We start from the raw sequence: 15,508 nt of genomic DNA on the forward strand, positions 1-15,508 counted from the left end.
GGGGAGTTTTATCCTGTCCATGTATAGTGTAATGTTCAGAAACACATGAGGAATTCTATTCAAATTTCTACAAATCTTTTTTTGCATGGCTCCCATAAGTCTTGTAATCTGCCCAAAATTCCATTTTTTTTTTAAAGATTTATTTATTTATTTATTTATACAAGCACTGGGCACAGTCAGAAGCGCAGGAGGGTGAGAGAATTCACCAGAGCCAGAGCAGGGAGCAGAGCAGGCAGAAGGACCGAAGTACACTGCTGAGGGGAGCAGCGGGCGGCAGAAGAGGTCTGTGCGCCATGTGGGACCCTCCTCCGGTGGCCGGGGAGCAACCGGGGATCGAACCAGCGCTGCAGAGGCCGCAGGCAGCCTCGCAACCCAGCGCTCAACCACTGCGCCACCGGGGAGGCCCGAAAATTCCATTTTTTCTAGCTGCCCCCAACTGGTTTTGCTTGAGTTCTGCTTGAGTGGTCTGCTTGATTGAGTTCTATCCTGGACTGCTGGAAATTACCATAAGGCTCTTATCAAGGGTAATGTAGGAGTCATCACATTTTGTTTTCCTCCTGGATCACAGTTCTGCACTGACTGTTTTCCACTATTGAAATGTACCTGTCTCATATTTTGTCCAGTTTTATGAGTTTGCTTTTTCCTTTAACAGAGGTTGGTAAATAGAGTTGCAATTACTTTATTTACCATTTCCAGAAGTTGAAAAAATTAACTAAAATTTAATTTTAAACATTTATATGTAACATTTATATTTCACCAAGAATAAGATGTCTTATAAATAAACAGGTATTACTTCTCTTTTCCTTACTTCCACTATTATATTCTGCATTTTTTCTTGTCATTTTATCTCTGTCAAGTACTTGATTCTCACCACCCCCCCATCTCTCTTTTCCATTACTTCGTCTTACATTCCTTCTTATGTGTGTGAAAAAATGCATTAATGTTTCCAGAATATTTTACTAAAATCAGTATTTGAACATCTAAATGAAGGTGATCTTCCATATAGTTATCTTGGGAAACTATTCACTATATTAATAATATTGTCATTACTCATTGCAGATTCTATATTTCACAGGTAGATTATACCATAAGCACATTTAATTTTGTTTTTGTAAAACCGAAATCACATTTCTTAGATTTATAAACAAACTTTCACTTATGATTTTTAATTATTTCAGAAACATAAAAATACTTGTTAGCATTGAATACGTTTGAAAAGATTTACTTAAAGCCTTTTAGGATTGTCTGATGCAAAGAGTTTCTCAAGAATTTCCTGAAGGATAGTATCATCTCCCAGAATTTGGACCACTCAAGGTAAAGGTGACATGTTTTAAAAAAATACTTTTCATTTGAGTAGTAGTATAGAATTCCCCAGATGCCTCTTCCCAACTTACATTTTTTTTTAAGATTTATTTATTTATTCATACAAGCACTGGATACAGTCAGAAGCGCGGGAGGATGAGAGAATTCACCAGAGCCAGAGCGGAGAGCAGAACAGGCAGAGTGACGAAGTACACTGCTGAGGGGAGCAGCGGGTGGGAGGAGAGGTCTGTGCACCATGTGGGACCCTCGGCCAGCGGCTGGGGATCGAATCTGTGCTGCTGAGGCTGCACGCAGCTTCACAGCCCAGCGCTCAACTGCTGCGCCACCAGGGGAGGCCCAATTCCCAACTTACATTTTTCTGTTATTGTTACATTAGTATAGCACATTATTATAATTAATGAACCAGTATTGATATATGATCAGTAACTGAAGTTTACGTTAAGGTCCGCTTTATTGGACAGTTGTGTGTGTTTTGACAAAGGCATACTGCAATTTAGCTACTGTTACAACATCATAAAGAATAGTTTCATCATCTTAAAATTTCCATGTGTTTCACCTTTTTTAACTTCCCCCCTTGTTCTTGCAACCATAGATCGTTTTACTGTTTCTATGGTTTTACCTTTTCCAGAATGTCATAAATTTAGAATCATACAGGATGTGACCTGTTTAGACAGACTTTTTCACTTAGCAGTAGACATGGTTTGATGTCTTGATAGCTCATTTCTTTTATTGCCAAGCGATATCCCAGTATGTGAATGTATCATAGTTTGTTTATCCAGTTACCTGTGAAGGGGCATCTTGGTTCCAATTTTGTCAATAATGAATAAATCTGACTAACTTTCATGTGCATTGTTTGTTTGTGAAGTTTCAACTCAATTGAGTAAAATGTCTATGAGTGTGAATGATGGATCATGTGGTAAAAGTATGTTTAGTTTTATAAGAAATGCCTAAACTTTCTTTCAAAGGTGGTTATATTTTGCATTCCCACCAGCAATGGGAGAATTCTGACTGCTTCACATCCTTCACATCCACAGCATTTTGTGGTTGAATTCTAGCCATTCCAGTAAGAGTGATGCCCTGTTGCTTTAACTTGCAATTTCCCTAATGACATATATGATTGAAAGTATTCTCATATGGTTATTTTCCATCATGTGTCTTTTTGTTTTTTGGTGAAATGTCTCTTGCGATCTTTTGCCCATTTTTAAATTGTGGTTTTTGCTTTCTTATTGAATTTTAATGTTTCTTGATTATTTTGATACAAGTGACTTATCAGGTAAGTGTTTTGCAAATATTTTCTCCTAATCTATTCCTTGTCTTCATTCTCTTAACATTGTCTTTACAGGGCAGTTTTTAATTTTAATGAAGTGCAACTTATCACTATACCTTATATTATCTCAGAAATTTGGTGTCACATCTAAAAGCCATGCCAAAATGAAAGCCCCTAATTTTTAGAGTTTTGCATTTGAGGATTATAATTCATTTTGAATATTTTTTGGGGGTGAAAGATTTTAGGTCTGTGTCTAGGTTTATTTCTCTGCTTATGACTATCCAATTGTTCCAGATTTTTTTTATGAAAAATTCATTTTTTGAGTTGCTTTTACTTTTTTTGATGTTTAGTTGACTGTATTTGAGTAATTCTGGTGTTTTCTCTCTAAGAAAATAATACTAAATTTAAGAAAATAAAATGAAATGTAAATAAAAAAGGTAGATGATCTGTATAGAAAGGAGTTCTACTTATTAGATGATGCAGTAGTTTGTTTTGCTCTTGTTTCAGAAATCACTCCAAAGCAACAAGTATAATGGCAGACATACAAATTTAGTCTTTGATGACAGTAGGTGATTTTTTTTCTACTCTGAATCACAGTAGCTAAGAAAGTATTTCCAGGTGTAGTGTCAGTGAAATGAAGATGAGACATGTAGCTTTCTTGTATGGGGTTATGAATCTCTAAACAGTTGGAATTCTTAGAGTTGACAGATCCCTGTGGAATAATGCCTTCTTTAGACCAACAGAAATGGGTAGTGGGAATAGTGGCAGGCTTCTCTAAAAGTTATTTTGTACCCCAATGAAGGACATACACACACTCAAATTCATTCTTGTGCCATAAGATATTTTAGTATAAATGGAAGGAATTTCCCCTATCCTGGAATGCTGGCCTTCCATGCATAAACATCATTTATTTAGCTAGTAGACAATGAACTTGCTTCATTTAAAGATGACTGATATTTTTTTTTTTTTGAAAATTGGAGATAGTACCAAAAATCAGAAAAGGAAAATGTAAAACAGTAGTCAGAGAATATTGGTAAAAATATTACCCCAGAACATAAAAAAGTTGTAATCAAATATAGGCATGTATCTTCAAAAACTACCTTTTCAATATAAAAAGAGCTCAAAGCAGAGATACAAAGGCTCAGAGAGATTGCCATGTTCATAACTTTGATCTACCTAGCCTCAAGGAAATGGAAATACTAGGGACCAGTGAAGTTATAAATACCTCTCAACTCCTTCATACATTAGGTAAGATCGTCATTTAAGTATGATTTGAGAAGGATCAAATGTCAAACCTGCCCCTTTAGTTCTTCCTCCACCTGTCATCGTTGTCATTATCCTCTCCTTCTACCTAACACAGAAGTTGGAAGTAATATCTACTTCCAAATCAGCTGGGCACCTATGTGTCAGCATAATCAAAACAGTATTGAAATGCACACCTTTTGCAAAAAGTGGGATGGTTCTTAAGTGGCTACTCTGATGAGCTAGCTGGGCACCCACCAGTTTATCAGTTGAGGCTTGTTATATAGGGCCTGGCTAGCTATGAAGATGTGTTATGTGTCAGATGAATAGCTGTACAGAAAGAAGCCTGGGAATAGCAAGACTCAATATGGTGCTAGACTGGGGACAGCAGATATGGTAAATGGAAGTAATTGGGAAAAATATTTTTAGTCCATTTGAGAAGGCAATGCCTTTTCACCCATTAATCCAAGTCTCAATATGAAATTTTTCTAGGAATGAGCTTTGTGACTTTAGGCAATTGATCTGCCTCTGAGAACTAGTTTCCCTTCCTGGGGTGTATGAAATGATGCTTGTATCATAGATTATTGGCAGACTGACTGAGATGCCATTGAGGAAGTAGTTAACACAGTGCCTTGCAAATACAGAGCATTCTGGCAGTGACGCACAGTCCCACTGGGCAACAGAGTCAATATGGATCACACCAGAAGCTGGAATGTGGGCCCACAGGCAGTCACTTAGGATGGCTGTTATTATTATTACTAGTTTCTCAGTTTGCCCAGAGGCAGCTCTGGTCAGTCATGTATTAGACTAGCATAAGAAAACAAATTCTTTGCATTTTCTACATACATTTTGTCACCTTAGAGCCTTCAAGGACAGTGCCGATGCGTGTGAAAAGGACTTAAACTGACAGAAAAGGATCCCTTGTCCAAGTCCCCATTTTTCCTTAACAACTTTGGCTCTTTCCAGAATGCATTGACTTACAGTTTGGTTTCCATTCAGTCCTTTTATCCTGATACAGTTACACACAAAGATGAAATCTCGTTCTCAAAATGACAATGAAATTCATTGAATATGAATTTATAGGGGATAGGAGAAATGGGCCAGACTTCTACAAGTCTAATCCTTGGCAAGAAAAGGAAGCTGTCAGACTTAGCTTAAAATATTCCTCTTCCCTGATACAGTATTAATTAAACCTGTTTAATTATTGCTGTAACTGTTTGGTAGTGAAAGCTTGGTACAGAGAGCTCAGGAGCAGGTAAGTTATGGGAAAATATGAGAAAGTCAAGGGTAGAAACATGTTTATAATTAGAATTTCCTCTTCCTCTTCCACTTTCTCCTCCTGCTCCTTCTCCTGTTCTTTCTCTTCCTCTTCTAATCCCCTCCTCCTTTTAATTTTAGGGAATTGAACAGTTGCTAAAAGACTTTGGAGGTTGGGCTGGTACTTTGTCCAGTTGGAACATCATCCTGCTCCCATCTCTCCGGCGTTTACCCATGATAACTGATGCAGAATGTAAATGCATACTTAAGTCCCTTTCAAAGGAAAACCATCACATCTACTCCCACTTTCCTAACAGGTTTTCTAAATCTTCAATAAGTTTGTGTTAGCTGGGAATGGATGTCTGAATTTAGGCTTCAAAAATGTTCTCCCCCCCCCCAATCTGTATAATTACTGTTTTTTTTCCTGAAGCCTTTCAAAATACTATAATTAACAGATTGGCAGATAACCCATATAACTGCAGTTAAGGCAAATATAGTATGCAGCTGTCTTTGCATTAAGTGATTAAATCAAATAGCATAGTTTTGAAGTACATTTATAAAGCATAAATTTACCTCCTGGCAAAACTGTCTTAAGTAACACACCCTACACCATCTGTTCACTCAGTATTAATACCATATTTCCCAGGACTATAGCTGTGGAGAGCAGAGCTACCAGCTGTGCAGAACCAAGAGGTGCTGAGAGATCCTTTGGAATACTCAGCAACTTTTGGATCCTCTTAAGGGTATTCACAGAGATTGTACATGTAAAAAATGCATGCACAGTATGCATACATGCATGCACATGTACACACCTGCACATGTACTACTACAAAATACAGATGTCTGCATGTTCATTTTCTATGGTATAACCATAAATGCATTTATTCAAGTGTTTGTTCATTAAATTATTGATTCAACAACTGTTCATTCAGTGCCTTTGTGTCTCAGGCTAGGTAATATGTGTGGAGATACAGTGGTGAGCAGTGATGGCTCCTGCTCTCAGGCAGGTTACAGACTAGCACAAAAGTTTTAATACACATTACAATAAATGGTGATAGCTTCAAGACAGGCTGGAAACCCAAGCAAACCTAGTCTCATTTAAGGTTTACAAAATCAAGAGCTGTAAATATTTTGTAATTCAAAAATATGTACAGTAACTGAAAACAGGGCAAATATCAAAAATTTATCAAGAATCTGCCATGAATAGTAGTAGACTTCACAGACAACATAGAAAAAGACATATAATCTGATAGGGAAAACTGAAGCTAGCAGTGAATAGAAATGTAAAGTTGAATGATTCAGTTTCTTGTGCAGGGTTTCAGAGATGTTAAGTGTGTGCTGAGAAATGAGAAGCCTGGGTGAGTTGCATGGAACAGTGGTTATCAACACTAGCTGCATATTAGAATCAGGTAGGAGTTTTGGAAAAATATTAAAGGCCAGGTCTTGTCCCAGATCAATGAGATTAGAAAATTGGAGGATGGGGCTTAGATATTCTCTCTCATTTTATTTAAGATCTTGAAGTAAATTTTTATAAGGCCTATCCTTTAATCAGTGAGATTTGAGCTAGACGTGCAATAGTGGTATGATCTAGGTCTGTATGTTCAGCATGTTAACTACTGGCCACATGTGGCCATTTGTATTTAAATTAATTAAAATGAAGGGAAATTAAAATTCATTTTCTCACTTACCTAGACACATTTCAAGTAGTCCATAATCATGTGTGACTGATAGACAGCACTGAATGTTATCCTGTTTGAGAAAAATTATCTTGGGCAGTATTGATCTAGATTAATAAAGAAGAATGTGGATAATAATATCAGTGAAGGTGTGAGTTAAGACAGTTGTTAACAGCTCTGGAAAAAAGTGATCATGTGGAGAAAGCTACATGAGTGGGCAGAGAAGCTGCCCAATAGTAAGAGTATCTCAATGAGACAGAGATTTGAAGTGATAGAGCAAGAGGAGGGTACACCAAAAGGGTGACACATAGGAGTGCCCAGATAAAATGAAAACCATGTTAAGCTGCCCACAGTTCTGGATGAATAGAGGTAAGAATGATGGGAGCCTGCAAAGCTGACTCAAAAACATCCTCTTATTGTACCCACTAAATATTGAAATGAAGATGTAGATCACATTCGACTCCATTTCTAGTTTTCTCTGGGAAATCACAGAGAAAATAATTTAAACTTTAAAAAGGTCAAATATATTATGAATTCAAATCTGCCAATTTTCTTGAAAGGGTGAAACTGGATTTACAAAGCCATAATTTATACGTAGGAGGGATCCTAAGGTAATCCAGGCCATTTCATAGTTTAGACACAGAGCTATCTAGAAAAGGGGAATGTATTCCCTGTGGCCTCACATCTAAGTCATGGCAGGTATTGAGCCTGAGTCTAGGTCTTCCAGTTTCCAGGTGAAGATGCTTTTATTGAATACCATTATCCAGATTTTAGCTTATACTAAAAATCAAAGCCAATCATAAAAATTTATCTTTTTCCACTAAAATTTCTCATGGAAGTAATTTGAAGAAAATAGCAAAAAGTGGGAATGCAAATTATCAGTTGGAAATAAAACATAAGATATCTTATGAAAGAAAGTGGAAGGAGACACAAATTTTGTGGTTTACATGAAACACCAAGATGTCACACATCTAAGCTCATCTTTTTCTTGTTATTATTATAAGGTAGTTACTTTTGAAGTACTGATCAGGGGACTTAATGTTATACAAAACCTTATGTCCTCAAGAATACCTTCTCTCATGTAACTTCAATGCTTTTTTTTTTTTAACTACACTTAGTGTTTTCTGTTGCTGTTGCTTAACCTAAACAAACAAATAAATAAATAAATAGTTTCCCTTCATTAAAGTCTGAGGAACGTAGAGCTGCCAGACTGGACTGCTAGATTCAGATTGGGAAAGAAGGTGCTCGGAATTTTGTTTTACATCAATATTTATTACTGTATCAGCAGCTACATTTAATGTGCTTATAATTTATTAGTCGTCTTTATCTGGAGGCAGAAACAGATTCCATAACTCTTGTGAATCACATATCCTCCAGGCATTTATTAATCTAACTTTTGTTTACTGTCACTTGTACTGAACATTTTGCATTGCAATTCATAGAGAAGCAGTACACAGAAAACTAGTATCTGGCCTACCCCAATATTTTCCATTTTATTAGTCAATGGGAGTTGGCTTTAAACTATCCAGCTTATAAATTATAGATGGAGCAGACCATTTAATCATTTTAGGATGTGTTCAAGCACAGCTCAAAGTTTTAACAAGACTGCACCCTTTATTTCAGAGCCCCTCCCTGACAAGAATGTTCTTATAATTAACTAAGAAAACAGTCCTTCCTTTCAGTTTTCCCTTGAGTTAAAATGTGTATTGAAGCACTTTGTGAGAAAAGTGATGTGGGAAGTAAATTTCCAAGAAGGGGGAAAAAACAAAACAAAATAGAGAGTCTTTTGAGGTCATGTAAAAATTAAGTGAAAAGATCGCACAATTATGTTGACAGCAGGTGGGATCCTTAAGCTGTTAATTAAGAGACTAACCATTAGGAACATGAAGACTCAAGTTTCTAGAGGTTTACTGATTCTTTTCTGGTCTTTGGAGGAGATTTGATTATATAGTACTATTTTGAAATGTCATTTTATAGCTTTAAAAATGACAGAGGAAGCACCTTAACAAAATGATCATCCCTGAGGGGACAAGATTTTTATTTTACATAACCAAAAACTATTTACCCTATAGACAAAAGGCCATCCATTATGAGAAATAGGTAATATAGTTAAACATGCCTATGCTAGGCCAAATAATAAATCAGGCAAGTTGGTGCCCTAGGCAACAGAATGGTATTTTCAGCTGATGGGATAAATGGGCGGACAGATGGAAGAATGGATAACAGATAGATGGGAAAGCGATATTAGTACTTATATAAACAAATATTATAATACTAGCTAGGTCATATTCATGTGAAATAGTAAAAGTAGAAGAAGAACCAAGAGAATTATGAAATGACATCAGTAATGACTATAGAAATAACTCAAGGGAACAGTCTGATTGGACTGTTGGAATCTTCTGGAAAATTGGAATCTTCTGAAGAAAGAAATTTCAGGTTACTAGAGCTTCTGTCAACTCTATTACCATGGGTCTTTGTCTTACTGGTTTTATACGTTCAACATCTGTCATACTTGCTCTCCTTCAGTAGTAGTTCAGTGATGTTGGATAAATGGAAGTAAAAGAAAAGGAAGAAGGAACAACTTCTATATGCAAATGTTATCAATTGCATTTCGGTGAACAAGAATGGATATTTCCATTAGTTAAAAGACTCTTAATATCACAAAGGGAAAACGACTGAAGTGGAAATAAGTACAAGATGTTTTTCTGAAGCTGCCAGTCTAGAAAGTTCTGAAGAGGCCTTGAGGAAGGGAAGGGAAGGTGGAGTAGAATAGATGAGTTGTGCAGGGCCATGAAGTCAAATAGTGCCCAGAGCATGGAGATCAATTAATACCTGGGAGTCCCATATTAGCTGAGTCTACCCTGTGGGCCTCAGTTTCTTATTATATAGAGTGTTAAACCATTTTACTCCTGAGATCCTTTCCAAATGCTGATATACATTTTGTATTACAATACTGGTTCTACTCTTGAAATCTCTTACTCAAGTCTGTGGATATAAGGGTGATTATTTAGTTCTGTTTGTAGAAGGGAGGCAGACACCAGAAATTTTGGTTATCATACTTTTAAGTTTCGATTTTAAGTTTTTCTTTGTTCTCAAATATGATTTTATTATATCAACCCTGGAATGCCCAGTTTACAAAGGATTACTCTTTTAAGTTACCCTTAAAAGTAAAACACCTGGAAAAAAAATTGAATTTGAGACAAGGAAAATTGCTTTAAAAGAAATATCTCTGAAAATATGTCTGTATTTCAGTATGCATTTGCAATTACAAATGCTGTGTTCTAAAACCTTTGCATTTGTTCCTTTTTATTTATTTTTTTACATTTTTTAAAGATTTTATTCATTTATGCATACAAGAACTGGGTGTAGGTCAGAAGTGCAGGGGGTGAGAGGATTCACCAGACAAAGAGTGAGGAACAGAACAGGCAGACTGATTGAAATACACTGCTGAGGGGAGCAGCGGGCGAGACAGGTGAGGTCTGCAACACTCCCTGGCAGGCCGGGGGATTGAACTCATGCTGCAGAGGCTGTGGATTGCTTCATAGTGCTGTGCTGAACCCCATGCGCCACCAGGGAGGCCCTGCATTTGTTCCTTTTTAGTAAAAATCATGCAGTAAAATTTAGCATTAGGCTATATGATAGAGCCTTGCATTTCGTTGATTAAGCTTTCTTTTTTTTTTTAAAGATTTATTTATGCACACAAGAACTGGGGTACAGGTCAGAAGCACAGTGGGTAAGAGGATTCACCGGAGACAGAGCGGGGAACACAACAGGCAGATCTACTGAAATACACTGCTGAGGGGAGCAGTGGGCAGGACAGGTTATTCTCTGTAAAATGATGACAAACTGATAATATCAACTAGGAAGGCAAAGAACACTAAAAGGCTGAAGGAATGAGATGAATTACACTGTCAGATTCTTTATTTTAATTTTTATAATTTTTATGTATTTTTGTTTTGAAGAACTGGGATGTAGGCCATGTGGATTAGCTCCCTGGCAGGGATCAAATTTAGGCTGTAGGGGTGATAGTGCTATGACTTAATCCCTAGGCCACCAGTGAGGCCCCCTAACTTGAAGATTTCTGAAAAGATTCATGGTAGTACTGAATCTACTTTTTCTTAAAAAAATAGTGATTAATATTTTCCTTTCTTCCTGGATTTCTCTTTTTAGCGCACGTTGTGGAATCTCAGGCACCCAGTATAGCCTTCATCGGCCTGAAAGTGAAAAACAACAGAAAATGGAAGTTGAGAGCAGACCTTAATGTGAGTGATGAAAGAATATTAAGTCGGTGATACAAGGGATGTAACGCCTATCAGGCCTGCCAAGCCTGCCTGTCCCTGTTCTGCCCCAAGATAAATTTTATACTTGTCTTCTATAGGCACCTGCACAAGTTCCTTTTTGAAGGCAGCATTCCAGAGGGGGTAAGTAAGTAGTCAGTAAGGTCTTTGCTCTGAAAGATGTGCTGGAAGCAGATATAGGTATAAAGAGATGGGAAAAGATGCTCTCTCTGTTTCACCTTTGGGATTCCTTGAGTTGTTACTCATGCTGGCCTCCCTACTTCTGTTCTTCGTCCTACCCCACAGAACCAAACCACTCTCTAACTTTGTTTTTGTTTTTTATTATGGTCACTGTCTCTTTTTCCATTAAGCTACTTTAACACTGGGTCTCACATTGGCCATGGACCATCTTTTAGCCCCATCACTTTCCTTTTCCCTTCCACACCCAGAATATACTCCAATTCTATTTTCCAATTAAACCCCACTTTTCTTTGGACTCTGCCTTCTCACCTGAGCATATTTTTCATTGGTATTTTATCTTCTCATCTAACTTAATCTGGTCATGCATTCATCTGATTCATTTGATGTCTCTACATTACCAAGACTCCACTAGAAGGAATCCACAATGTCCCAGGTAGGGAGGGACCAGATTAAAGACCTTGTGTATAACTTTAGAAAATAAAACCCCAAATATCAATGGAGTCAGAAAGCTAACCAATGGAGGGATCAGACTCCACTTTTGAGAAGAGACAAAGTGTGACTTGAGCACATACTCTCAGTGACATATCAAGAGGCTCAAGCAAGAATCTAGACCAGAAGGATCCTGAAAATATCCATAACACATACATGGACAAGAAGATGAAGTAGATCAGTCAACATAGGATCACTGAGGTTATATGTCCTTGGTGGATTTCTTCCCACTCTACATTTCCCCATAACTGTTTGACCATATGCATTTGGCAGCTTCATTGCTTATGGAATATCAAAATATCTTTTTGGTATTGTGTTCATTGATTTAGGTCCTCAGTGGTTGCACCCTTATACAACATTGGCTGTATAGGGGCACATCCTTTGAGATCCTTGAATCTAAAAGACCGCTTGGTAAACAAACTAGTCACTTTCATCCTTTCAGTGCTCATTTACCCATGTTTCAAGGGATGACTCCACAGCTGACTTTGCAAATCTCTTAGAAGAAATCATCAATCAGTTCATGGAGAAAAGGTGACCACAAAAATTTTAGCCCCTGACCTGGCTAACTCTTTCCCTGTAAGCACTCTTGAGTGAATAAGGTTGGTGCACTATGAAAAAACCCTTTCTAATGTTTCTCATAAGGTTATAGATATCCCTAGATTTGGAGGATTAGCAAACAGGATAAAAATTTATCACTAACTCAAGAGAGAGTAAAGTATTTAGAAGATAATCAGTTGAAGATCAAAGAAGCAGATGAAGGTTTGGGAAAACCTTCAAAAGAGAAGGACAGGGGATTAGAAAAACTTCTGGGGATAAGATACTCTGCCAGAGGGTTCATCAACGAGTAAAGTAAATATTGGATGAGGCATTTGTTTCAGATGGAAGAGGCAGGGAAGACTAAGGCGCAAATCAAAAGTGTCTACATCTGTAGAACCTAGGCCCACTTGAAACCAGTACTTCCCCTGTGGGTAGTGGGGATACTGAAACTTACATGAAAAGTCTGCCTATGACCAGATCCTAAGAGGAAAAAACTGGAGCTTGTTCATGGAGTTAATGCAAGGAAAGAATCATGCAGGTAGCAACTCAAAGGCTTGACAGAGCCCAAATTAAAAAAAAAAAAAAAAAAAAAAAAAAAAAAAAAAACATTCCTTCCTTGCACAAAGAAAATAAAAATTGAGTTTCCTTTATTGAACCCTACTTCTACTTTTTTTAAGTGCAGTTGAGTTTTTTCTTTGGTAAATAGTCATACATTTTTATGGTTTCAGGTCTTATGTCTAGTTCTTCAATCCATTTTGAGTTGGTTTTTGTGCAAGGTATGAGGTAGTAGTCAAGCTTCATTCTTTTGCATGTAGCAACCCAGTTTTCACAGCACCATTTATTGAACAAACTTTCTTTGCTCCATTGCATATTCATTGCTCCTTTGTCAAAGATTAGTTGACCATAAATCTGGGTTTATTTCTGGATTTTCTATTTGGTTCCATTGGTCCGTGTGTCTGTTCTTGTTCCAATGCCATGCAGTTTTGATCATTATGGCTTTGTAGTATATATAGAAGGAAATATAGGTGAAACACTACATAGCTTACACCTCAGTAACATCTTTAAAGACACATCACCCAAAGCAGTGATAGTGAAGGCAAAGATAAACAGCTGGGACTACATCAAATTGCAGAGCTTCTGTACAGCAAAAGAGACAGTAACCAAAACAAAGTGATATGTCACCAATTGGGAGAACATTTTTGCACACAACACTAATGATAAAGGACTGATCACAAAATTCTACAAAGAGCTAATGAGACGCAACAAAAACAAAGTAAATAATGCAGTCAAAAAATGGGCAGAGGGAGCTAAAAAGAAACTTCTCTGAAGAGGAAATGCAAATGCCCAACAGGCATATGAAAAAATGTTCAACATCACTTGTAATCAGGGAAATGCAAATCAAAACTATAATTAGATACTATCTTACACCAGTGAGAATGGCACATATTAAAAAAGCTAGCAACAAAAAATGCTGGCAAAGATGTGGAGAAAAAGGAACTCTTCTGCACTGCTGGTGGGAGTGCAGACTGGTCCAACCACTATGGAAAGCTATGTGGAGATTCCTCAGCCTACTAAAGATGGAACTTCCATATGATCCAGTAATTCCACTCCTAGGTATTTACCCAAAGGACACAGAATCATTAATTCCAAAAGGTACCTGCACCCCTATGTTTATAGCAGCATTATTTGCAATAGCTAAGCTATGGAAACAAGCCAAATGCCCCAAAATAGATGACTGGATCAAGATGTGGTACATATACACAATGGAATATTACTCATCAATCAAAAAAGATAAACTCATGCAATTTGCAGCAACATGGATGGAGCTGGAAGGGATCATGCTCAGCAAAATAAACCAGAAAGAAAAAGAAAAATACCAGATGGTCTCACTCTTAGCAGGAATTTAGAAAACCTAAATAAGGGACAAGGAAAAAGACTATAATAAAATAAAAATAAAAAAACAACAAGCAACTATAAACCAGAGACACACTACAGGGTGGAGAGAGGGAGTAGGAACAAAACAAGGGGTGGTGGGAATTGTATGGGGACTATAACCAAGATGAAAAGCATACATTGTGCAAAAATGAAAAATGAAGTAAAAAATATATAAAATAAAATAAAAATGCTCAAAAAATAGTCATACTAAAAAGGAAGTTAACTCAGTCTGTCATCAGTTATAGAACTGTAAATTCTAAGTAGGTTTGTTGTTGTTTTCCTTCTTGTTTGGAGCAGAACATTACTTTACCTCCCTTTTTCACTGTTTATTATTGACAAGCCTTTCACTTTAATCTTCTGGATGTGATTCGTGTAAGCCTGTGCCCTTTATATAAGTCCTCAGTTAATAATGCTCATTCTGTCTCTTAGATATATTCTTGTTTTGTTTTTTTAATGTGATTTTAGACAGCTGTCTAGTTTATAAAGATAGTATATGTAATTCATTGAACACTCAGATATCTTGAAAAGATACATATGGCAGGAAAGTTCCTGCCGCAGTGTTTGTCCTTCTGTGTCTAAAATTTTGCTTGACCTTATGTCCTCCAAGTTCATCCATGTTGTCAACAATGACAGAATTTCCTTCTCTTTTTTATATTGAATAACATTGAATTACAGATATATACCACATTTGTGTTATCGATCATATATGGATGGATATTTATGTTATTTACACGGCTATTTTGAATAATGTTGCAGTGAACATAGATTTTCATATATCTACTTGAGCTCCTGATTTTGATTCCTTTGGATAGATACTTGTGCACAGAATTGTAGGATTATATGATAGTTCTATTTTTTTTTTTGAGAAACATCGAAACCTTTTTGCATAGTAACTATACCAATATTTGGGGAATGTAAAATCCCAACAACTATACCAATATTTGGGGAATGTAAAATTTGGGGAATGTAAAATCCCAAGCATACCATGCTTCCCTTTTCTCTACACCTCTGTCAACATACCTGTTGTCCTTTGTTGTTTCTTTGTTTTGATAATAGCCTTTCTTCTCCAAAGAGGGCATAGAAATATTCAACAGGTATACGAAAAGGTGCTCGAAAGCACTAATCAGGGAATTGCAAATCAAAACCGCAAGGAGAAATCACCACCTTAGCTTTGGACCAAGGCCCCAGCCAATGTCTAAACATAGAAGGGATCTAGGACCTTGCCATCTGGCAAGATGTGTCTAGTCTGCTGTCTTCTGCCCATATTCACTATTGGGATGACTGAGAATTTGTCTAGAGCAGCA

The sequence above is a fragment of the Talpa occidentalis genome, unplaced genomic scaffold (assembly GCF_014898055.3).
Source record: "Talpa occidentalis isolate TD23 unplaced genomic scaffold, MPIMG_talOcc4v2.1 talOcc4.7, whole genome shotgun sequence".
In the NCBI taxonomy this organism is placed as follows: Eukaryota; Metazoa; Chordata; class Mammalia; order Eulipotyphla; family Talpidae; genus Talpa; species Talpa occidentalis.